Below are 26,588 nucleotides of genomic sequence, written 5' to 3' on the forward strand. Positions count from 1 at the left end.
TTCCAGAAGATTAGGAAGGGACTGTGCGGGGGAGATACTCCATACAGTAAGCTCAGCTTAAAACTGTGAGAAGTAGCAAGTGTCTTTCACAGGCACTGAGTTAGTAGGTAAATTTGTGACTGGCAATGTAGAGGAGAAAAAAGACGTGCTTCTGAGAAAAGAGAACTATTTATTTATTTAGGACTATATTTGAGTAGTTTAGTTAAAGATGGGACAATTTAAAAATAAGAGGATGGTGACATTTCTTGGTGATCAGTTGCTTAGAATAATTTTTAAAGCTTTCATTCTGCCTTATATATTTTTTTTTCTGCCAAGACCTAATTTAATTTGTAAGACACTAGACCAGTATTTATAGAACAAAAATCTCTTAACCTGAAGTCTGGTGATGTATTGGTATTTAAAGCAGTGATAATGCTGTTAGCAGCAGCCTTTAATTGCATGATTATAGACCAACAAAATTAGGCTCACTGACGTGCAGTCATGATAACCTGGAGATAGGCTAGACTCTGAACTTAAAGATAAGGCTTCCCCTCTCTGCATCCACATGTTGTCAATATAATAAAAATGTTTCTAAAAGCGTATAGTTCAGGGGATTTGGTGCTTGCCCTCGCATATTCCTTTGCCAGCCGGTTTTGTGGTAGCCTCTATGAATTTTCAGCATGTTGATAAGGTTCAACATCTTAAAGAAGGTTATTCATCTGATGCCCTTTGAAAAATCCCTCTGTATGTGCAAGTTTCCTACCTTCAAAATGGTTATCTTCGAGGATACTGTGTGAATGAGTCCATTGGAAGTCCAAGGTACACAAGGGTTAGCGTGTGAATCCCAGCAGGACGGGCACGTTGGCTTCGCTTGTGAAGTGGGAAAGTTTGGTACCTGTGCTGAAGAAACGCCGTCGGGAAGCACTCAAATTGACTGTTAAGAGTGAAGGTTACGGTGACAGGTTGGCTTGTAAACATGGGTTTACTCTTGTGTCTTATTTTGTGCCTACACTCTTATGAAATTGAGAGGTCTTATGAACTTGTCCACACAAATCAGATAGTGTTCTAGATTATTCTGGTAGGGGTTTTCTGGGTTGTGATTTTGGGGAAGCGTGATTAATCAACAGGTGTTAAGTGACAGGAATGGTAATGAACATGATAACTATCATTTTTCTTCCACAAAGTATCATATGAAGTCCATGGCACTGTCTGTTCTAGAGCAACACACTAGTTTTTTTCTGTGGACGAGGCAGATACAGGCCTCTTGTTACTGAGAGTGTGCTCAGCAGCACAGTTGGGAACGATTAAATGCAGCTCACAGCAACATCTTTGCTCATGATACAGCAATCTTGCACATCTTTATGTTTCTGAGCAAGGAGTAGGGCTGCAGTCATCCCTTAATCGCCGTCAGCCTCGTACACAACGAGTGGTTTCTGTTTGGGTCCTGTGCTTTGCCCATCCTCTGCATTTGCACTCTCTTACTTAAACTCCAGCAAGGTAACTTACACAGTGTCATACCCCGCAGATAGCAGTTGAATAGCATCATTCATTAAAACAAAACCAAAAAACCCCTACATAGTCTTTGCTGCTTTTCATTTTGAAGTAAGAAAATGATGCTGGCACAGGGCTTTTCCTGGGGATTAATGACTGGCTGGGGTTAATGGCCCTTGGCTGCGCTGTGGGCCATCAGCTCCTCCCTGCTGGTCATTAATCTGCAGGAAATGCCCTGTGCCAAGATCGTTATTGTTGTATTTGGGTTCTTTGAGAGCTGAATTCAGGAACCCACACTGCTATAATGTGTGAGAGCCTGCTGGGTTTTCTTACATTTAGGCCCTACATGTTTTTTTGGTTTTGTTTTTTTTTTTCCTCCTGAGCTTATCTGAAGTTCCCAAATGTTTCGCTTAATGGAAAGTGACCGTAATGCTTCAGGCCCTTTAAAAATATTTCACTGAGCAGCAACCAAGGTAATGCTGAACTCTATGTGGTGAAAAGAAAAGTTCTGTGTACCAAATAGTTTTGGAAGGAGTATGTACTTGGGCTTAGTCTGCGCCTTTTAGCATAGCCTGGAGCAACACGCGGTGCGTTGTTCTTGGCTCGGGAACTTGAAGATAGTCCTGACAGCAGCGTCTGTGTTTTCTACTGAAAGGTGGGATTGCAGGATTTGTGGTCTGCATAAGCCTGTAAACCACTTCTTCAGGCAAAGGTGGCTCCCGTTTTAAAGAGATTTTTGCTTTCTTGGAAAATTAAGAGTGAGAAGAGATGCGCTCATTTCCTCCCTACCACCTCCTGCCGACAGCGTGCAAGAAGTGGGGTTTCTGGTCATTCTCTCCATATGATTTCAAGTTCAGAATGCACAACCTTTTTCTTACAGATTCTGCATAGTAAGTTTATGAAGTGTTGTTGCACTCTGCACCAAAATCAGTTCAGGGTTGAATACAAAATTTAAAAAAGAAAAAAAATCCTTTAAGTAGGTCAGTTCAGTATTGTGGCCTGGAAGTGCCAATTCATGGTTACTGACATATTTCTTTATTTAAAAAAAACTGTAAAACCAAACCCCACCACCCCACCCCAACTATCACTCTCCTACTTATTAAGAAACTATTTGATCATACTAGATCATATCAGAAGTAAGGTTATAAGGCAGTGGAGCTCATACGGCAGGCAGTAAATGCAGTGTTGAGGAACTCAAATGGTGATAAAATTGGTACTGTGCATACATCTAATGTTCCTGGATGACAATTTTTATTTCAGTGAATCAATTAATTCAATGAAAAGAATAAAAATCAGTGTTGTACCCTTTTTTATTTTTCCTCTTAAATGCTTTTTCCTTGCTCCGTTCTTTCTCTTGATGATTCGGGTCTGTAAATTCTCCTGCGCTTTCCTTCAGAAGCTTTGCAGATAGGCAGCCTGTGCCGTCCTCGCCCTGGTTCTCAGATGTACCATGCTGTGAAGCTGCTTGGGGTCAACGGGAAGCCTTCGTAATGTGCATTTCAGATCTTGAAAATGCCACAGTGTGCATGAGATTTGAAGACAGGAGCAAGCTTAGTAGATACCGTCACATCTGTGTAGACCTTTTGATGGATTTTGTAGGATTTCAGCAAAGAGGGAGAGATGTTTCACGAGGAGGAAAGGTCCTGGATCGGGTCTACATACAGACTTTTACAGATCTTCAGATTTGGGGCGGGGGTGTGTGTGTGTGTGTGTGTGTTGGATTTTTTGGGATGAAAGTATATTCACAGCCCAGTCCTTGTGTCTACAAGTCAAGGCTTATTTCTCCTATTGTAGAGGAGACGCTCTGAAGTCATTCCTGGTAGTAGTGATTATGAACTATCAGTCTGAAATTTTTACCTAGAAAACGTGATATGACAAGAAATAAGGGTTACTAATATTTTATAAGTAAACAATACTATTATAGCTACTTAAGTCACATTTTTCTTCCAGAAAGAATGATAGTTCCTACTCTGTCAGTAAGCCTGTAACAAGGAGAAGACAGCCTGCCATGTGCTTTTTAAAAATAGATGTTTATGTTCTGCCACTTACTGGTGAACATCACCGAATATCTGAGAAGATGTAGGTAAGTCAGTAAGTTGATGTTGTTGTCGGTGCACTTGAGAGACACCATTTGTGAAGGCAAAGAAAAACATGGTGAATAGCAGGGGAGAAACGACAGGGCTGCCTGTTGTTTGTATAATCAAGGAAGGTGTAAAAGAAGGGGGGAAATTTTTGCTTGTAAGGAAACCTTGCCCAGATTCCACAATAGCTTTATTTTGCTGCTGACCTGGCAAAGTCGTCTTTTATTGCTCTCAGTCTGTAAACTTCATGCAAAAGATGCCTAGTCTGTGCTGCAGCCTTTTGGGTTGGTAGGCATCAATTTTCTTTGCAGACCTTTGCTTACTTTCTCCCAAAGACTGGTGGTGTTTTTTTGTTGTTTGTTTGTTTGTTTTCCCCTTTGGAGAGAAGAAGGGGAAAAACAGGATTTAGGGAAAGGATGATAAGCTGTGAGAAATGAAATTCCCATCCTGTTCTTTCTTTGCACCCGGCCTAGATAATGACTAGTCCCTGGTACCAAAAAGCAGAGAACCCCCTTTTGAGCATGTGGTGATAGGGCAAAGGGTAGTGGCTTCAAACTGGAAGAGGGGAGATTTAGATTAGATATTAGAGAGAAATGTTTTGCTATTAGGATGGTGAGACACTGGAACAGGTTGCCAAGGGAAGCTGGAGGTGTTCAACGCCAGGTTGGACGGGGCTTGGAGCAACCTGGGCTGGTGGGAGGTGTCCCTGCCCGGGGCAGGGGGTGGCACTGGATGGGCTTTAAGCTCCCTTCTGGCCTAAACCATTCTATGATTCTGTGTTACCTTGGTAAGGAGGAGGATTGTTGCATCTTTGTACACGAAGCCCGGTGTGTGGCAGCATTTTCACCCCGGAGTGACTAGTTTTCACCAGACTGCATCCTGCCTGTATCCATAGGCTCAGTGAAATCCCACGAAACCCTCCCTCCCATGGCTCCAGCTCTCGTAGCCTGGTGAAGTCAATGGAGATTTCGCTGCGTTGGTTGGAGAAGCCATGAGCAAAAAGCATTCGGTGCAGTGGGGAGACGTGCAGTCTGCAACCTGACCCGCTGCTGCTGCTTGTGCGGTTGCTTTTAACATTGCAAAATAGTTGTAATGCATCAGCATCCTCAATGCTAACGACTTATATGCATGTAACTAATTACCTAAAGTACATACAGTGATAAACCAGGCTCTGTAGCCATATTTGTTGGGAGGTGTATTTGTAACAAACTTTCATAAGTCGTTACTTTCTGTCAAATGTAGCTTTCAAATACTGTTTGTGTTGTCAGATACGGCTAAGTATTTTACTTCGTTAGTCTCAGGATGTGAAAACAAAGGTATTTGTTTCTTGTTGCTTGTGTGCTCTTACCATCACTGGGTTTGCAAATGGTGAACCAGCTAATGGTTATTTTGTAGTCAGCAACAGAAACAAGGCTGAAGAGTTCAGTATGATATTTGTCTTGGGTAGGGACTGGGCTATCTTTACTGTATGGTTAGAAAACCTGAAAGGAATTGAGTAAATATTAATTAAAAGATGTTGTGGTCTGCAGATAACATTTCAATTAAAATTAATTTAAAATGGAGAATTCTAAAGCTGTTTTGTTGGAGCTAGACCGGTCGGGATGATAATGAAGCTGAGTTAGTTAAGATTTTCTGGTGTGCGCAGCAGAATGCCAATATTTGATTGTTACGTGCCGTACTTGTTTGACCTACTGTTGCTTTGTATCTGTTCGTAAATCATACGAGTTTTACCTTACTCTAATGTTTTCCTAACTATCCTAATGCTTACAGAGCAGTCTGTGTACACCAAGTCTAAAGTCAGAACACGGCAGCCCGTGGAAGCAGGATGATGCCCGTGTTTTATCTACTGCATGCGGTCTTAATTCCAAAGAAAGATGATTTCATTAGCTATTATTTTTGATTGTAAAAAATAATAGGTTGTTCTGTACCTTCCTTAGCTAAATTTTAGCTACTATTTTTGTTTGCTTCTCACTTTCTACCTGCCAAACATTTGAATGTGTTATCCCAATAAAAAGATGGAGGCTCTGATACTGGCTTATTAATTGTAGAAAAATAAGTAACTGTCGGCACTGCTTTAAAAACTTGTTAGCCAGATACTTGTCTATATATGTGTTGCTTAGTTTTGTTGGCTTCAGCAGAAATTTATCATTCTCTTTGAAATGTGGAACATCTTAGAGGAGAGAAAGACTCTTAGCATTTGCAAACCCCACGGTACCAGGAGAACTCGGTTTGCAATCATAAAGAGAAGCAGCCATGCCCAAGAGACATCACTACTGGACTAAGAAAAATGTTTGCCAATCAGCAATATATAATGAATAATGAACAATATTTGCCCTCTCCCCAAAAGTGGGGCATTGCAATGCAAATGGCACAGCTGTTATTCTTTAATTGCAGCTGGATTAATAAAATGTAATTTTTACAGCCCATTTGCAATATACCACTGGGGAATACATTTTATTACCACTTTTGGGTGTCTTTTAGTTAATAAATTTGTGCCTTTTGAGCATAAGTATTTGGCTTCAAATCCCAAATACAAGTTTATTAAAAATTGTAATAGTTCTTGGAGACTGTAAAATGAAGTGGAGTGCACAAAATGTGCATTTCCAGTGCTTGAGTTTAAAACCGTATTTTTTTTTTACTTGACTAATTTTGGTGTTCCCAACACTAGAAAGTATTGAATTTAAATACTTACTAAATATTTAACCAACCAGGCATGCAGCATTATTTTCAAGAGATGATTTATATTGTTAGTAATTAAAGATTCAGAATGGCACTGAGAGGATGTGGTCATAATATCTAATTTTTAAAACTTGCGCAATGTTTATGCAAAGCAGTGCTCCTGCAGGGCGGCAGAACTAATACTTCAAGGCAGAAGCCAGAGCAAGGCCGTAGTTAAATGATGGGATGTACAGAGTGAGGCTGACCTGGTCAAGAATGGTTGAGAAGCCTTTTAAGGATAAGTGGGGTCTTCCTGCTGGTTGAGTGGAATCTCCCATTGAAGTCGGGGCTAAATCAGCTGTTGGCCGATTTCCCTTTTCTTATCACGGGCAAAGTCTCTGCGTAACTGTCAGAGATGCGAGCCTGCCCCTGGACAAAAACACTTCCCAACAAACGCCATCAGAGAAGCAGGTAATTTCACAATGACCTGTGAAAAGAAGCTGCTCAAGATGCTGCTCGCCACATCCAGATCCTTGGATCTTTTTGCCATCTGTATTAAGTTGGTTATTCCCATTCAGTTACTATGAAATGCAGTGAAATTAATTCCTTTCTTAATTTTGAGATGCAAGATGGCTGCTTCTACTTTCATCATGTCAAGATTTAAGACGGCGCTATACAAAGATGAAAAAGGGGAACGGCAGTGCAGATGTTGCTCGTTGACGCTGCAGACCAGGTAGCGGCGAGCTTTTCTCCCTTGCTCTTTTTGCTGTTCTCTAACTAATCCATCTGAGTAGATGTAAGTAAATGCTTATATTTTAGGCTTGCAAAAGTTGAAGAAACTTTCCTAGAAGTGGGACGAGATTTGTTGGCTCTAATTCTGTTAGCACAGTACCTGGTGATTCCTGTCTTGTTCCTTGTACAGCATAGTATTATAACTCAGCTGGTGAAATTGAACAAATATTGCTAGAATGAAACAAACAATCAGTTCTACTACTGGCATTTTAAGGGAACTTACTGAAACCATATTCCCTGTCCTCTATTTAAAAAAAAAAAAAAAAAAGGGGGAGGGGGGTTGGAAGCCCCTGTGATCTTCCAGCCGGTATCTAGCACTTGTACCTAATTCCAAGCAACTAACTCTACCTTTTAATAAGTGACAGTGTTTAGCATGGTTATCTTAGTAGTGACATGGAAAAGCAGTTTTGTTGTGGTGTTTAGTTGTACTTTTACTCTAGTGGGTAGCCATATATTAGATTGAATGCATTTGTGTTATTCCTTTGTCCTTTTAAGAATTTACTCTGAAAATTGAAATTGGTCCGTGCAAAGGGAATCGTCTCCCATCTTTAGCTTATTCCAGTCTGGCCCAAAATAATGAGTCACGGGACAGGACTGATGCAGCCCTTTTATGGATGAATGTGCAATTTAGAACAAGACGAAGGTGAGAAAAGAGAAAGTTGGAGAGTCTGCTCTGAGCAAACACTAAATGTAATGTGTCTTTGTTTACCCTCTGATAAACCCTCTTATCTCTGAGCGTTGTGTGGAACGGAAGGATAAAAGATGAACCTAGCCCACAGTTAAAGAGAAATTTGCGTAAAGGTGAGAGCAGAGTTAAAGGGACGATGTTAAATTTGAACTGTAATTACTGCCTCTGTGTCAGAGTTGGAAGGATCATACGCTGCACGGAGCTTCTATAGAAGAGCAGTCTCGCTATAGTCCTGCTTTTTTGGTTCTTAACTTTCCTTGCTGCATGATGAGCCAACTTGTCTGGGATACCTTACACGTGGTGATTGTGCTTGGGTGAAAAGACAATTTTTTTCTTTTTTGTTCGTTTATAGTCTTTAAGGAATTTGAGCTTGAAAACTCCAAATGAGCAACAGATGCGAGCTTGCTGTACCTCTTGCTACATAAAGAATTTTCTCTGAATTTCAATTCAAGAGAGTCAAAGGGAGGCAAAGAATGATGTAACCTTGGGACACTACCACGTGTCACGCAGTTGTCAGTAAAACAAGATCAGTCCTGTATGGGCGCTCGGTATTACACCTTGACCATGGGAATCGTGGCTGAAACCAGGCTTTCTGATAGGCAGCTTGACATATGACTTGCTAGGTACTCAACAAAAAATCTATAATGTTTGATTTTTTTTAATCAGATGCAGCAGTACAGATAGATGCACGCTGTTCGTATTCAGTAATATGCCACTGGAAATGTTACTGAAGGATCTCCTGTGAATTAATTTTTCCTGGTAATTAATTGTCAGGAAACTTGAGTGGGTGAGTTGGGAGAAACACTTCATGAGTATCGCATCACCTGGAGGAGAAGGTTAAAATGTAGAAAGTCCATTAAGCTGCTAACCTCATGTTTTTGCCTTCTGAAAATTCTCCCTTCTCCCATCTCTTCATTTTCACAGACACATTAAGATTGGGGGTACCGATTTAAAGCACAACAGTAATCTGGATTTGCTTGTGGTGTTAGCAGACAGATTTGTATTTGTTTAGTATTTTGAGGCGCTAGGAAATTGGCTGTGAGCTTTTACATTAAGTATTGTTCTGTCTCCACATTTTTCGGTGTGTTCACTGCTATGGTATTATACACCCTTAGTGAATACAAAGATGCTTATGAAATGTTAAGGCTGACTGTATTTAATTTCACGTCAAGAAGGACTCCCTGCCATAGCATTCAGCTGAGTCATTGTAAATAACCCTCAGTCTTGAACACTGGCATAAAGTGCCTTTTTTTCTGTGTGTGATGTGGGTGGTTTTATGTATTCGGAGCCTTTTTTTTTTTCTTTTTTGGTTTATTTTGAAAACAACTGGGCTTTCAGCTGTTCCGAACTGGCAGAGCAGTTCTGCCTTGCTGCTGCTTGGGCCTGCTAAAGGGGCACGTGAAGATCTCGGCTGAGTGATTCAGCTTGGGAGGTGCATATCTATGGACCTTAAGTGTTCTGTGTTTTTTTTTTTTTCTTCTTCAAATTCATATAAATGCAAAATAAGCATATATGTTTATTACAAAAGCTTGTGCCTGACTTCAGTCATTGAGCGTTTTTACTAATTTCTTGTGTCACTGCCAGCGTTGGACTATATATGGACGAGACTCCTGTAATATCCTTTTAATATTAATACTGTTTTGTAATAGTAAAGCCGGCAGGAAGATAAAGTTCAGGAAACAATTTGGCCACAATTAAATGGGAGGCAAAAGTACAATTTTGACTATTAAATTGGATTCTTGTTTAAAACACATGCGGTAGAAGGATATGGCAGTCTTCAGGAAGCATAAAATGCAGTTAACCAGCACCAGCATTTAGTCACTCGCTAATACTGTATGTGATTTCTAATTACTTCTGTAGTTTGTCATTGTTTAACACAATCAAATCTAATTGGCCAGAAAATTTTTCTTGGATCGTCATAGTCTATGACTGTGTTTTTACTGTTATTGTTCCAGCTTCTTTTTCATCACCCCAACCTTTACTGCTTCATTAAGTCTTAAATTAGACTTTGACAATCAGCCTATTTTATTAGAATTATCAAAAGCAAGAAATATACACGGCAAAGTCAAAGGGGAGGCTCCAGCATCATATTTTATTTCATGCTTAGCAGTTCCTTGAGAGTTATCAAAGGCAGAGATCCTTTATTTGTAATTAAATACTCCTCACTTTAAAATCATGACTAATAAATGTCAAGTGCAAGAAGAGGCGCTATTATTTAGTGAAAGTCCTTGGATATGTTTTAGGGTGAAAATGCGTAGGCATGAAGGTTACTAGTTTTTGAAATGTTGCAGGGTTGCTTTCATTACAAAATCCTAAAGTTAACCACTTCAGATAAAGCTCAAAAATCATTGAAACATTTGGGGAGCTCTTCTTACCCTACAGGAAGCTCTTGACATTTATGGTAATTAAAAGTGAAGGTATCTATTAAATGCTTAAGTTTTGTTCAAATAACACCAAACCGGCATGCAACTCCAAGAGTTGTATATATCTTAATTACAGCTGGTCAAAGCTGTTCACTGAAACTGTTTTCTGGGTTGGGTGGTGGTTGGGTTTTTATGTTTTAGTGAGACCCAAAACCTTTGAGGAAACATCAACATAAATGCTCCAGGAGCAACCTGGTTTGCTCCTCAGAAATGTTCTTGAGATTGTCAGATCCAGCCTGGCTGTTGCAGAGCAAGGCTTTGCTGTCCCTTCTCCCTCCCATGCTCTCGTGTATGTGGCTTAGAGCACTGATCCCAAAACAGACTGTATGCCCTGTGGTTTTGGTTTTTTTTGTTTTTTAATGAAGAATGGGAAGAGAAGACCTTATTTTCATTCACTTTTCAAAGCCCTACGTTTCTTTGTGAGTAGAGCCTCATTTCTCCAGTTGATCCTGGCTCCAGTGTCCCAGCTTGTCTTGATCCTGAATTATCAATATTAACTGAAGCATTAGGATTCAGGAGCATCTAAAGAGAATGGTGTTGAGGGCCAGATTTTGAAATGCTAGTTTCCTATTGGGCACTATTAGCAAAACATTGTTAGTTCTTAGTACAGTTTTAAGGGCTGCAGCAATTAGGTCTGACCTGTAGAGAAAACCATGATTGTTACCACTTATTTGACTGTCAGTCTGTTTGATTAAAAGTTGCAGAGAGTACCCAAAACATTTCCTATTCTGTTTATGCTTGACTATAACATTTGAGTGCTTTCCTGCCGTACACTGAGATAGTCTCTCTCTCTTTTTTTTTTTTTTAATGGCCTTTTTTGCTTTCTTTTCTCTTAAAGGAAAAATAGTCTGTGGATTTGGATTTATGTAACAGTTAAGGATGCATCAAAACTATATCTGGTCGAACTAACGTGGAGCAGATGCTTTAACTGTTGTGTTATATAGTAATAGTACTGTCACTGAAGCACGATAATAGAAATAGCGTTATAATTGGAAGGGCATTTTATTTCCGGTGATGAAAGGCTCCCCTACAAAATGCTTGAGTCTCTTCCAGTTTGTAGAGTTTTGTTTTCCCCATTGGACGGTCCATTTGGTGGGTGATGGAAACAATGAGAATAAAATACTGGTTAGCAGAGGAAGCCATGGCACTTTCTTAATACTAACAATAACAACAACAACTGCTTTTTGGGTACCATTTTAATTCAGCTTAGAAATTTACTTCAAAGGATATTAGGGAAACATGTTTTTAATGCATTTCATAAGAGATTTTGCAGCATGTGATTTTTCAAATCTGATAAATACAGCATTCTCCCTCCTCTGTTTGCAACTGCAAGTCTACTCAGTGTACTTTTCCATCCATTCGCTTTTTTTGTACTTACTTTTCCACACGTGCCCTGGAGAAAAGCATTCAATCCACTGTTACTCTGAGGTAAACTGGATTTCAGTGTAGTCTGTTTCAAATTAAATGAAATTGTTTATTAGTTTTGCGGTTCTGGAGAGCAGAGGCACCCTTGGGTTTTTATTGAGCTGATGAGGGATATGTTAGCCTATACATCCAGAGAGGACTGATGCTAATTGGGCTTTTCACTTTGATAAAGTCCTTGGTTTCAATGATGATACGCAGGTCAGCCGCATCTTTTAATTAAAAAAAATAAAATTAAAATCTGACACTGGAATTATCTAAACTGTTGAGCAGTTTATGTATGCAAGTATGCTCTCTTGTGGTAAGCCACTTTATTGAATGCTCCACCAGTTCTAAATTTTGACAAACTTTATTGAAGGCTATTGTTTTTTCTTAATACGTTGTTCTTTCATCACGTCATGTATTTTGGCAGGGTTCGCAGTGTGATACATCGGGAGAGCTCTGGCTGTGGTAGGTGCGGTTGTATATATTTGGAAATTGGTTTTGGTACAGCGCTTGAGCAGCACCTGACTCTTCTGGTAGCATCCAGCGTGCTGTGGAGTAAGAGGCTATTTGACTCATGACGGTTATGTGATTTAGGCCGAGGTACTTGTATAGCCTCTGAACATCAGGTAGTGAAGGATGAGTGGTTCTCATTCTGAAGGATCTCTATCAGATTTTAGTAACTGCATGATTTGAGCTTGTTGCAACGGCTGAGATGCTGGTTAATTGAGCCTGAGCCTCAGAAGTTTAGTTGCTTTAGACTTGTCCAATAAGGGGAAAAAAAAAAAAGGCAAAACCCCCCAGACTTTACTGTGATGTGGGTGCCCTGACCTGCAAAGGCATATTTCTTTGCTCAGCATTGCAATAGGGCTGTCACAAGTAAACATATAAATTCAAGAAGCGTAAAACCAAACACATCTCAGTTGCCGCCTTTCGAAAAAATCAGACTGTTTTAATCTTCATGAATAGCCTAACATCCAGGAAGAATAATTTAATAAATAGCTAAGACACCCGTAATCCTCTAAATATTTGTCATATTGCAGCTGGGGTTTCTGCCCAGATTCTTCACCTACTTGAATAATTTACATATAAATTTCCTTACTGTTTTGCCTGGAGGTGAGGATAGCCAAATGTCACTAAAAACATGAGGTTATGTTCAAGTAATCTCAATCATGCAAGTCCTCGTGATTGCTTCACTTCAAGGGAAATAGGGGAGTCCTAAAGCAGAATTCAGAGAATGTTTCTTGAAGACCGTGAAATTCTGGAGTCAACTTAAAACCCCCGGCACGCTTCATGTAAGCACCACTGCCGTTGACTTTTGTGGAAGTTCTGGCATCCTGGCGACTCAAAGATCACATTCCCGTGGTCGCAGAGATGACTCAATGTGTGCTGCTGTGCATGAACACTTGATGTCAAAACAATCAATTATTCAGCAGGTGTGGGCTATAGGAGAATGATCTCATTTGGTACGGAAGTTGGATAATGTGTAGAAGAGTAGGAGATGGATGGGATAAGAGCTTGTTGGAGTAATACTTTCCGTTTGCTGGAGCTTAATTTAGTTGAGGAGATGAACAGTATTTTTAAAAAAACTTTTCAATGCATACATGTTACTGTTTTTGTTATTCTTTAATTGCAGTTACATTTTCATTAATGAGAAATGAAAAGTGCCACCATGTCTTCCAATTTTCTTCCGTTTTTATGTAACCTGAAAGAAACAGGGAGTTTAAAAGGTTGAGCGTGAGACATGTTGACTCAGCTCCTTGTGAGAGCTTAATAGGACCCTCAGCAGAAACCTGTGCTAGAAGCTTAATATAAATATTTTATAGAGAAATCGAGTAATATTTAAGGGACAGAAGTTGGTTAAACAGCATCAGCAGTTTCAAACTGTAGAAGGCAGGCAATAAATTGCACTGTTTACAGTGACAAATTTGTATGAAAGTCACATATGAATCTAGAGTTTTAAGGTGATGCGGTATTACTCTACGTTCATACACAAGTATGTGCTAGTGATGCTGTTTTACTACATCTTATTACATAAAACAGTCCTGTGCAGAGTCCGTTTTACCTGTAGCCCATGAGTGTTTCCAGTTGAAGACTTTTTCCATGGGACTGGTTGCTGTACTTGTCAGTTGTCTTCTCTTCTGTAGTGGATTTTGACTTCCAAGTTGTTTCTGTTTCCCACTGTCCTTCACACTTCTCTTTCTCCTCCATGGCCTCACCCACGCTCCCTTTCCTCCTCCAATGCTTAAAAATCCCAAGAGTTTCAAAACAGAGAAATGTTTTCATTTGAAGTTTCAAATATCGGCTGCTCAAGTCAGAAACACTTCATCCGTCTTTGATATTGGTTCAGCTTTCTGTAGTATATGTGTGTATTAAATATAAGGTTGGTGTACTTTTTTCTTCTAGTTCAATATGCTCTCTTCAAACTTTCATTCAGATGCTTTCCTGTTTTTCTGTCTCTTCTTTCTCACCAGAGAGTACTGGCAAGAAGGCAACAGCAGCTTCCATTTTATCCCCAGTGACGTCGATTTAGGACACAGAATGATGCATGGATTAAATAATAATAAATATATCTGTGTTTGAAGTTCATAGCTGTTCAGTGCTTGACTTTGCAATATTAATGCATTTTTGTTGTTGTTCAATTTCCTAGGCAGGCTGAATAATTCTAATCAATCACACGATGCAGAGTCGTAGTGGCGCCCACAGAGTTGCCCAGCGTCTAGCAGTGTGCGGGGAAGCTACAGATCTGTAAGCAGACCCTTCCTGTTATCTTTGAAAGAGCAAGACCACTCGTAGTTTGTCATGTCAACATTAGATAAGGGTGAGGGATGCGTAGCCTGCTAGCGTGGTTCACGTATGCTTCTAGATGAGCAAAAGAAATTTATGGTTTGGAGTATTTTAGGCTCTGCGGTAGGGTTTTTGGAGAACATTGTTGACTGTAAGTGTCGCTGCTCTCCGTGTCCATTTCTGCTCTCTTCTTTGGACTCTCCAAAGGCCTCTTCTCCCCAGCCCTTCTGGTCCCAGTCTGCTGCTGTTGCGTTGTGGACTCCCATTTCCTTAAAAGTAGGCACGCTGTGGTAAGATGTCATGTTTGTTACCAGTGAATTACTGAAATCACCTTTCAGAAATTTGTAGAAACATCAGCTCTTGGATTGGGGAATTCAGAATTTTAAACCACAGAATAAAAATCTGTCAGTTAGGGTGTGTGGAACCAGATGCCAGGCAGTGACAAGTTTGTCAAGCCAACGTGTAGACAGTGCTGTCTAGAATGACTGCTAGCCATGGGAGCTGCGTGAAAACAACTGTTACTTTTTTTCTATTCTTTTCCATTCTGTCTTGTTGCCAGTTCTTCTTTTAGTGTCCAGTGCTCAGAATCTGCATTGCTGTGACATTTTTGTTATTTTTCTGGCACAATTATGAGCATAACTGTTTACCATGCACATTCTTCTATGTCTAGAAAAGTAACTCTAAGAGGATGGAGGAGGAACTCCTAACAGCAAATCCTTACTATAGTAGGTTAATGTATGAATTAATAGTAAGGGCAGAAGGAGAATCGTATGGGAGTTGCATTGGTGTTGCAATTGAAAATATTTTAACGCCTGAAGACCTGTTTTAAATGACTGATGTTTTATCTTTTTTCTAAGTACTTATTTTTACCCTTCAGAAGATGGAAAGAAGCAGGTATCCTCCTTTTCCACAATGAATAAAGCTATTTCTGTGTTTGAAATAAACAGCCAGTCACCAAAGCTGGAGGCAGTTTTTCTTCTGAGTGATTTTCAAATAATTAATTAATTCAGTCATACGCAGGATAGTCTTGTTCTAAAATTGTTCTGATTTTTGTATGTCTGCTGGTGAGGCTTTCTGCATATGAACCTTGAAACAAATTTCAAAGGTATCATTTTCACAGCCATCTTTATCAGTTTGGCAGCAGTTCATTCTGAGCTCGATGCTAAACCTGATTATTGTAAGTTATTAACTATGCTTACTGTAAAGAACCCCAGTCTGCCCAGCTCTGCGAGCAAAGTGGTGCGAGGCTCACAGGGTGGTGCTGCTACATATATTTATGTGACATATGCTACTTTTCAGAAATTTAACTTTATTTTCCTACTTTCTAGAAAAAGAATACTATTTGGTGGAGAGGGTGATTTTAAGCAGTATTCCTGTCTTGTGAAGAAAACTGTTGAGCATCTGGACTGTCTAATATTTACTTTTTACCTTTCAAAAAGGGACCGTTTCTGTCATTTATGGGCCCGTTAAAAAAGCCAAGGCTTGAACTTCAGCAGACAAGAAAAAAATCCAACAGGGAGGGAGGAAGAAGGTGAGGTAGAGGAGGAGAGATGCCATGGGTGTCCTACCCGAGGGAGGATCTTCATCCTGTGGGCAGAGACCCTGACCGTGGGGCTGCAGGAGCCCAGCTTTCATTGCTCGCTCCGTGTGTCTGCAGAAGGTTAAATCACACGTGCGGTGCATGTTAGTGGCCCCTGGAGATTTCTGTATTGATCTGTTTCTTAATAGTGCATAATAGGCAATCAGAGCTTTCCTGATCTTTTCACAGACGTATTATCAGTGAAAGTCTTAAATCGCAGCCCTGCTAGTAGTTGTGTCTGCCCTGTCCTCCACCAACACCAGAGTAGCTTTTATTTCCACGGGGACTATTCCATACTTACCCAGTGGAGAATTAAGCTCTATGTTTGGAATGATAAGTGACCTTTCCATGGCTTTTCAATGGGGCAAGATGATACATCTACATTTTTAAAAAAAATAAAAAAAAAAAAAAATTCAAAATGAAATCGGTCCAGGTCCTTGATTTATTTATTTTTTTAGTCTATATTTTTTATTCCAGCATGAAAAAGAATATTGTGTTTGCATTGTTAGCCAAGTTGTGTGTTCTGCCCTGATGAGGCTTTGCTTTCATTTATAAGTCTCTTTTGTGGAATGCTTTGGGATGTGATTTTTTTTGGTTTGGATGCTGAGCTAAGCAGGTCTTTGCAATTCTGATGTCACCTCTGTTCCACCTATTGGAACATTGATTTTTAGCAATGTATGCTCTTAAATCAATATGATCTTTATTGGTACTTGTTGGTGACATAGTTAATTCTGGCAGCAGCAACTGCAAACATACATTGCAGTAGTGCAATGGGTTTAATTAGCAACCAAGCAAATGAGACTTCAGAATTAGTTATTGCTGGTTGACGCCATGAGCTACAAGAATTCATAATCGCTGCTGTAAAATAGATATTTTATCCTTTGCCTTTGAGAGTATTTAATTGATAGCACAGGCTAATGGAAATTTGTGTAATTGTGTTACTGTCAGCGTTGTGTGTAAGTACTCATTGTGCAAACTGGTTTTTAGTGATCTGATTTTGCATTTGACAACATCACAAGTTGCACTACCGGAATAATGCAATAGAAACAATAGCACAAAATTTGACTTATAGCACTAATATAGGTTTAGCTCTCTGTGTCATCTCTTGGCTATTCCTTTTTTCTTCCTTTTTTTCTAGTACAGGCCTAGTCATGGCTTTTCCTTGTGTTGTTTTTTTAATAATAATAAAAAAAAAAGAAGCCCTTGGGGAGAAAACTTGTGTAAGTGTGCTCAGGAAGCAGGAGAACTGCAGGCTATTTTGGATATTTTGAGTAAAATGTTTAATGTTTTATTTATATCTAGCGTAATAAATATGCTGACCAATAATAAGTCAGCAAAACTCAGTGTGGCTGAAGTGTTCAGAATGAATCAGCTCCAGTTTTTCCCCTCTAATGTTGGGCAGGTGGTGGGCCGCTAGCACTGCAGTTCGCCAGGTGGGTATCCCTGTGCCGGGGTTGTCCAAGGAAGATGAAAACCAGAGGTGACAATGGACTGAAGCTGGGTGGTCCAAAGCACCTCTGTGGGCAGGGGGCGGGGTACGTCTGAGGTGTAGGTCCCACATCCGTGATATGTCCTAACCATGAAACTGCAGGCAGGGTCAGGTGGGCACCATAAATCTTCTCTCCTGTTGGATTAGGGGCATTGAGTGCTCCTGATCCCATGTAGTGAGGAAGAGGAGGGTGAACTCCCGTATTGGGGCCGCCTCTCTGGTGGGGTGCTTCACCAGTTGTGATGAAAGCAGGGAAGAAGAGGAGGCTCTTCTCCCTGCCCGTCCCCTTTGCAAAACACAGGATGACTTAAATGCGGTGTCTTCTGAAGGATTAGATGAGGTAGCACGATTTAGGGCTGGGCAGAAATACCTGACATAATTCAGGATAAGCTGGCTTGAGCGCAGTCTGGTTTCATTAGCGCACAGCTCTGAGTTACTGCAGTACGTGCAACATGCCTGAACGAGCTCATCGATTACCACTTTGTGCGTCTCTACGCCACGAAACATTTTGCTCTATAAAAACGTATTGGAAACTGTCTCCCCGCTCTTTGTCAGCACTGAGGCCGAATCGCCTTTTCCTGAGCTCGTGAGCACTCTGTGTTCCCTGGACACAGGAGGAGGTTTTAAACTTGCAAGGGCCCGAAGTCATCTTCGCCCATAGAGTCCCCACGGCTGCTGCTGAAGGCCCTGAGCTCTGTGTGTCCCAGAGCCGGGGGGCAAAACTGGAGGACGAAGACTGAAGATTTTGTAGTGGTGAGCACGTGTAAAACGGCAGCTCGGCCTTTGCCAATGAGCCAAGAATAGTTTTCATTTTTAAAATTTGGCTGGCTCTGTGCTGGGGCAAGATGGAAAGGTATGGTCTAGTTTTTATTCCTTGCTTAAAAACGACCTGGGCCTCCAGTATGGTGTATTTCCATTGGAATTGTATATGTCTGGTTTTTTTTATTGCCAATTTATGAACTCTGCTGATATAAGGAATTTAATAAAAATGCTGACAGGCAATTATCTATAGTCGTACTATAATAAACCCTGTTTTGGTGAGGTTTATAACTTAGCAGTTGCAAAATACAACAAATTATTAGATGAAGAGAGGTGTAAAATCTGGAAATTGACTTTTTGCTTTTTTTATGATTTAATCTATTTATATATAGAGAGACATACTGTCTTTTCACAACTAGAAGGAATCTTGGTGAGAATAACATAGTAAATATTATCTGACTCTTTTTTTTTTTTTTTGCTAAGGAGGAAAATGCAAATAATTTTGAAGATGAACCTGTTGGTTTTGTTCTATCACTGAACGACAAAAAAAAAAGCCTTAAAAGCCTTTCCTCTCATTTGCTTCTTGTGACTGAATATACTGATTGGATGAACCTTCCTTCTCCTTAAAGGAGATAACCTTAAAGATAAAATAAGTTGTGTGTGCCCACTAAACGTGATAAACAGATACTACTTTCGTGTTATCATTTCAGAGGGCATAAAGGACACACTCCAAAACTTGTGAAAATTGGCAGAAATTCTGCAAAATCCCGTGCATTTTTGGACCAAGCTGGAAGTGAAATGTATCACTGAGTGTAGCGTTATAAATTACGTTGTTCTCTTTGAGAATATTACCCTACCTTGGTCATCTGGTGTTACACACCCCAATCCTGCTGCTGCGCTTGCTGCTTTGAAATACTGCAGTGGGCCTTATTCTTGGTTTGTGGTGGGCTAAACCAGCAAATATTTCTTTTATCTCTGTATCAAAGACTAGACCGTGGCTGTAACGTTGACAAGAAGCACTTGGAGGCAGAAACTGACCTTCTGAAATTGGTAAAAAAGAGCCCCCAGGGAATCCCATTAGGGAAGGTAGATAACAGCTTCTTCCACCCAAAAAATACACAGTGTTCTCTTGCTTGTGATTAGGGGACTTTGTAACTGAACCCGGTCTCTTCGGCTTTCTCTTTCGATTCAAAGCAACCCTCTTTGTCCTTTAAGCAGTAGATACTTAGTTATTTTTCTCTGAATATTTAAAGGTAAACCGTTGCATTTCTTATCTCAAAGACAAAGCATAATGCCATTGTAGGATCCCTGTTTCTCTCCATGTAGTGGCTTGTGCTGGCTCTTCCTTCTTCCAGTCCTTTGTTGAGGACCAAAGATGCAGAGTGGATCCGTCAGGTGCCACAAGGGTTGGTGGTAGCACTGAAATTGCTTGTTGCATCCCAGCTGCAACCTGGCACTGGCCAGAGCGGTGTATCCATCAAACCGCGTGTGCTGCTGAGATTTGAATTGCATGTATTGATTTTTCTGGTATATATAATATAAATACTTGCTGCTCTATCCGTAATACAGGAAGATGTAAGAAGTATTGTGACTAGATGCTTTCTGGAAGTTTTAGATGGAAGGAACTGGATGGAGGAGATGGATTGGGTTGTTTTAAGTGTGTTTAAAAACTTCTTCTAATGGTATTTTCCTCAACGTTTGATTCTTTCTTAATTGGCCACACTTTCCTGACCGTGAGATTGGGGGATCCTTGGAAATGCTTGCCTCTCTTACAGGTTTAATCTATCATATCTTTAGGTCTTTGAACTTAACTTTGAAAGGATCAAATGGGAAAATTTATATCATCACCTGTAGGGACAAGCTGGTCATTTTCAGTAGCAAGACTGGAGATTTGTTATATTTATTTTGCCTGATAAAAACACACGAGTTTTGGGAGACCTCATGAAAATTAAGATGATGCAATAATTTCTCCGTCGTCCCATGGTCTGAGAACTAGATAGTGATCGTAACATTCTCTTGTATTCCCTCAGGGCTTCTGATTTGAGAGCTTACAGATGTGGCGATTGTGAATCCAAGGTTGAAGTTTCATTAGAAATATTGGATCTACCCCCAACTTCCAGTCTTCTAGTAAATAATGACAGCGCAAAGGGAGGAGAGCCTTTCAATATTTGTTATTTCATCTGATTGCAAGTCAGAGACCTTGCCGTGCATCTTTAATAGAGTACCAAGAATGAAAACAGTATTGAAATAACATTATTTGGATAACATTTTAATTACTTCAAACATTGCAATAAAACCCGAGTTTTCTTAGGTTTGGGGGGTAGTCACTTTAGATTATTGGAGTAGTTCATAAAGTTGATATTTTCTTTCTTCACCAAGATGTGAAGAAAGAAAAGTATCTTTTGAAGAAAGAAAAGTACCACTTTGCTTTCAGGTTCTGTGTTCAAACTTTGGATTGAGAAGGCCAGCTCATTTCAGAGGTTGAATGATTTTGTGGGAAAACTATGGTTTTCTTTAAATTCTTCTTTTCATTGGGTGCATATTATTGTCTAGATGGGATTGCGTAGAAATTGGAAAGACGTATTTGGATGGAAGGTTTTTCTGAAATCCTTTTCATTGAGAGAGCAGGAATCCATGGTAGTTACCAAAATTCACCGCAATCATGCTTCTGTGTTTTACGTGTTTCGAAATCAGAAAAGTAAATGAAAGGAGTCAAAAAGGTTGTTTCAAAACTGTTGAAAATCCATGCTCGCAGTGATGCCTAGACTATTATTCTAACTTGCTTTAGTTCTATGGTGGGTCATAACAGTGGGTGAGTAATTTAGATATGCAACAAAGCTATCCCATTATTTCTTGGAAATAACAGAATATTTTGAGCTTTTATACTTAGACAAAGACAATTTAATTGCAGTAAACCCTCCTGCGAAACAGTCAAAAAAAAAAAAAAGTCAATAAAACAAGAAAATGTTGCTTCTGGAGTCTTAAAGCGGAATGTTAGCCCTCTTTTATTACCTGCAACTGAATGTGCTAATTGTTGTGGTTTTTTTTTTTTTAATGAAGATTCTTTGAATGCTAATGGTAATAACGGGAAGTATCAAGCAAAAGCGTTATACCTACCTGACTGTGTCGATTTGTGAACTGTCTGCTTTTCCAAAGGCTGGGATGGCTGCACAGCTGGCTTTTGGGTTCATATTTTAGGCCATCGAAGGTGTTTTCTTAGCAGGGATGAAACTGGCAGACATCATGTCTCTTGTTTTACTCCCAACAGGGTTTTCACTCGCCACTTGCCTAACGCCTGGAGAAAAGGAGGCTGAGCGGAGACCTCCTTGCTCTCTACAACCACCTGAAAGGAGGGTGTAGCTGGGGTGGGTTCATGTCTTCTCCCAAGTAACAAGTGATAGGACAAGAGGAAATGGCCTCAAGTTGGGCCAGGGGAGGTTTGGGATGGATATTAGGAAAAATACCTTCACTGAAAGGTTTATTGGGCATTGGAACAGGCTGTCCAGGGCAGTGTTTGAATGACCATCCCTGGAAGTATTTAAAAGCCGGGCAGACGTGGTGCTGAGGGACATGGTTTAGTGGTGGTTTTGTCAGTGTTAGGTTGATGGTTGGACTCGATCTTAAAAGTCCCTTCCAACCCAGATGATTCTTTGACAAATACAGTCTCTCTGCAGGAGGTAGAGCTGTGCCTCTGGTAGTGCGGACTTTGCACTTGGAAGGCTTTGAGCTTGAATGGCTACCATTTTTGGGTGATTCAGGGAGCTGTGTTTGGGAGTTTGCCTCTCTAAAGAACCAAGGATAGAAGCCTGTAACTGTGTTGCTTAACCCTAGTCCCTTACCTCTGGTGTCCTTGCTTGCTGGAGACCCCGCGGATGTACTGCAGACCCTCTTGACTTTGCAGCAGGTGGTCGTCTCATGCTGCAGCAACTTCTCTGTCTGCAAGGTTACGCACAGTGGTCTCTTCCACATGTGGGAATACCTTGCTTTCTCCTCTACAGTGCAAGGATCGAAAAAACACTCTAACCCCTCTTTCTTTTTGTCAGCTTTTCAAGGGAAACTCTTTTAGTTACTGCTATTGTGTCCCCACATAACTTGTCAGATGCCTTAACTTTCTATACTAATACTGCAGTAAAAGACAGTGTGAGTAAATAAGTATAAGATGGTGAGAACAGAAGTAGTTTCTGTAGGTCGTCCTTAAGGGCCAGCAGCCTTGCTCATACCTCAGGTGCCACTGGTTCTTCGTCGGGGCGTGCCAGGCTTGTCAGAGGAACCGTCTGCTACTTTGTTCTGGGTGTATTTATTCATTAGTAAGATGAATCCCGACATCTCACGTGGAAGGAAGTGTAAGGGGAATGATTTTTATTCAGGTTGCTGCAGAACATCTTACAAAGAAGGACAGTTTAGCTTTTGTTGTTGATTACTTCTCCTAATACTATGCATCATGATGTGTTTCTTTTTATATTGTACTCACCGGCTGTTTTCTGACTAACATATCTTGATATTTGCTATTTGAAGTGGCATACAAAGAAGCTGTCATCACCAGCTGCGTAGAAGACATGCGAGAAAACCACGAATAAGTATTAAGAAGCAAATGAAAATGTCTCAGCTGCCCTACTGAATTTGACTTTTAGTACTGTTTTTTGCCATCCTTCTCCCTTGGCTCAACGTGCTTAAATGCTCTGAGAGAAAAACATTTTGCTGGCTGCCTCTTGCGTGATCTCCAGGTGCACAGGCCCGTGCCCAATTTCCTGCCATGCAGAAATAAGTCAGTTGATTACATTTCTGTTGCCTTTCTGGAACCTGTAATCTTCAGGCTCTGCCAAGATTTAAGGCATACAAGGATAGGTTACTTCTGTGTGTCTGAACGTTTTAAATTGAAAATAAGTGTTCAGTCCCTATCAAGAATAATTTACTGTTCTGTTAAGAAGGAAGAATAGGAAGTAAGCTATTACCACAGAAAATTTCACTGCAATTTTCTTTTGCATAAGCTTAAATTCTGAGTAGAGAGGTTGTCAATTAGCGTGCAGATTTTTTTAATTGGCTATAATAAAAAGCTAATTGGTGTTTTGCTTAAAGAGTGAATTAAGAAAGTGTTGCTATAGAAACTTTGCATGTATATAGTGCTGCTCTACATAGCAGTGAATATAACAGTCTAATGACCTTTCTGAGCCAGCTCTATAGTCAAGGAAAAAGTGTTAAATTCAGGCTTGCTGAAGTGATGATTAAGGAGTTTGTGGCCTCTCCCGTTTCATTGCCGGGGAGCGTCTCTGGCATTACCTTGTTCAATGCTGCTTTTGACTCGTGTCAAACTGTATCATAAATGCTGTTCTCGGAAGACCTGAACTTTTGTAAAATCCGAGTGCTCCAATTTTAGCTGTGTAAACCAATCTGTAATCTGTCAAGCATAAAATGTACGACTGGGAAAATTTCATTTTCATAATCTGAGAAAGTGTGATGATAGATCACAAGTGACAACATCTAATCCATTGGCTGTTGTATTCCTCCCTCTGTACCCCCTGATTTCTGAGCCTCATGTGAAACACGGGAATTACGCTTTTAAGTCAAATGGGATTTCTGTTCTAATTTACAGCATTCTCTCCCAGCAACAATACTTATCTTCTCGAATATAAGCTTTGCTGAGGAGAGAAGAATTTCTTCACGATTTGTGAACAGGAATTTTTTCCTTGGGCTAATGCTTGCCTACTTAAATTACTTCAGAGTCGTCATCTGTAATTTTGTCAGCTGCTTAAAAGTTAAAGATACAGGTGGCATGGGGAGAAATATACTGGAGTATTATACTATGAGCGTAGTCATTCCTGCATAGGAGGGTGGTCAGTAAGGAAACAAATGTCTATATGGTAAAGGGGAAAACTAAAACATGACCTTTTGTTTTCCTTTTCAGTTCCTTAATCCTGAGTCTCGTTGTTCCTCTGTAAATGGACAAACCGTATTGTCCCCTCTAGAACTGCGTATCCAGAAGACGGAGGAACAGACCCTGCCCTTATTAGTCACAGTGACAGAAAAGCCTTAAAATGTTCTGCGTGTTTTAAATAATGCTGTGACTGTCCAAATGGAAAAGACGGGACAAAATTATAACCTGTTGACTTTTTATGGAAAGAGTTAGAGTTCACTGTGTCCTTTTTTCCTCTGGTTTTCAGTTTTTTAAAAAATAAATGATTACGTTTGCTAAATTTTCCACCGCACTTGTTCTTCAAACTGGTAAAACACAAAAATCTTTGAGTTTGATTAGTTTACTATTTGGCCTTCTTCCTCACTCTCCCCTTCCTTTTTTTTCTTCTCAATAGATGCTTAGATGAAATCAAAGATGCTTCTAAGTGGGTGAATTCAGGAGAAGCTCTCAGAATTCTCTGGAATTGTACAGTCGGCTTCTTTCTGTACCTCTGGATCATGACTGAGTAGTATCATAACTTAGCAGCTATTTTTCCCTTGATACCCATATGTCAGCCTTATTAGTGTTAATGCCTTTTTGAAATGCTTCCCTCCTATATTCAGTACCTACTATTGATGCCCTAAAGTCTCATGAGTTGCGTGGCATGTGGCTGTCTCTAGAGCTTAATAGAAAGTTGGATTTAATCTCATAGTTGATCTTTTGAGCGGTAAAACTGTGAGATAAAATGTTTTAATGTGAAGCTTTTACCTGAGACCTGTGAGCAAATAAGTCTTTTTCTGGTCCAGGGAAAGGACTGATTTTATGGTGGTTTTTTTTCCCCCCCCCCTTTTTTTTTTTTTTTCACCCTCTTTATCTTGCTCGGTAAGACCATAACTGTAATGTGTGCTTACATGGGTTTGTATGGTTTAGAGGTGTTGTTTTGCAGAACAGTAGCACAATATTGTATTTATGACTGTGAAGGAAATGTACTTTTTGGAACTCAGTAAATCCATCCTTACTTCATTTTAAAGTTTTGCTGCTGTGCTGCAGTTTGTTGCCAGCTGTCTTTGTGAAAAGGGGACCAGGTCTATGAAGGGCAAAACATGAATCTGCTTTAGGACTGGCATTTTCCTCTTAGTTTTACTTGTCTGTAAGAGGCTCTGAGCATCCTGATTTAATATTGATGTTATTCCTGCTTCACGTGGGGGTGTTGAACCAGTTGACTTCTTAGGCTTCTCCCAACCCAAATTACAGGGTTCAAATCTGCAGTGATAAAGGGTCTTTCTTCCTGTTGTTCTTCAATTTTTATGAGCTGTGGCTCTGCAGGGTTTCCTTGAAGGCAATTACAACAGCAATTGAATTATGAATAGCTGTAGTACCATCAGTTGTGGGTTGTTTTTAAAGGTAGCTTGTCTCTGGATGACAAATTCAAACATGTCTTTTAAAATTTTATTGCCTTTATTCTCCCCATTGTTTAAAGGATAACTTTAGTCAGACTTTTGAATGCTCACCTAGGAAGAGATGTAAAAGCCTGGTCATCCCCCACCCAACGTCCATCTCCCGACCGCTCTCTTCCAACTTTTTATATGCGTGTTTCAGTGCGGCTGCTACAGCCATTCTGTTGGATCAGTAAAATTTTGGTTTGGGAGATGGAAACTGCCCTCCTGCTAGTTCAGCGCATTCATTGTTTACTGGGTTTATTTTTTTAATTTTTTTTTTATTTTTAGATTACTTCTTTGTTGCCCCAGTATGATTGTATTTACAGAAAATTACAATGGCACAGTGTGGTTACTATCGATTCTTTTTTTTTGCCTTTGTTTTATAATTTCTGTAGTGCAGCAGTGGAGGGTTATTAGCGGAGTTATCTGCAGAATCTTTACAATAAGCTTTGATTACTACTGAACTGCAGCGATACACGCTGAGGCTGTTTAAATATGTACTGAGCTACCGTGTGCTTGGGGAAGGAACACACTGACACATTGAAATTGCGTTTCATTAAAAGGAGGAGGGAGATTTATGTGGATGATAATGAGATTGCTAGTTGGAAATCGATGAAAATTTGAAATGATCAGAATATCAGGGCTTTTTTTTTTTTTTTGCACTAAGAACAATTCTACTTTACTGATGGATAAACAAGACAGTTGTTTATTGTCCAACGTTTTGTAGTAGAGCAGAACCACCACCACAGGTTCCCTGCGTATGAACCTGCTACCTCTTGAACCAGACCTTGCAGGATGCGAGGGCATTGGCTTTCACATTTTAGGCAGTCACTTTGTTTCTTTAGATGAGAAAAATACTCCGTAAGTACCAGCATGTTTAAAAATATGTTCTACTTTGCTGCTGTGTCAGGAAAATGCATCTTCTATTTATATTTACAAGTTGCATCACTGCAAATGGTTAGATTTCTGTTTCTGTGAACGGTATTATACAATGTGATGTGTTCCTCTTTTGCAGGGAATTACTGTAGAGGCCAGATTGAAAATATGCCGTGGTGAAAAAGTCTCTACCAAACTGATCCCGTTTTGGCTTTAAGGTAAATGAAAAAAAAATAATGTGTCAAACACCTAT

At 40.0% G+C, this 26,588-nt stretch overlaps 1 protein-coding gene across 2 annotated transcripts in view; it reads left to right on the forward strand.

The window, feature by feature from the left end:
* NAALADL2 (N-acetylated alpha-linked acidic dipeptidase like 2) overlaps positions 1 to 26,588 on the forward strand; it is a 477,589-nt gene that overhangs the window by 71,625 nt on the left and 379,376 nt on the right. For both annotated transcript variants that reach the window (XM_063339333.1, XM_063339332.1), the window contains exon 3: positions 26,475 to 26,553. The gene's annotated coding sequence lies outside the window, so the exon portion shown is untranslated. The remainder of the gene's footprint in view (positions 1 to 26,474; positions 26,554 to 26,588) is intronic.

Source organism: Chroicocephalus ridibundus, chromosome 6 (genome assembly GCF_963924245.1).
Source record: "Chroicocephalus ridibundus chromosome 6, bChrRid1.1, whole genome shotgun sequence".
NCBI lineage: Eukaryota > Metazoa > Chordata > Aves > Charadriiformes > Laridae > Chroicocephalus > Chroicocephalus ridibundus.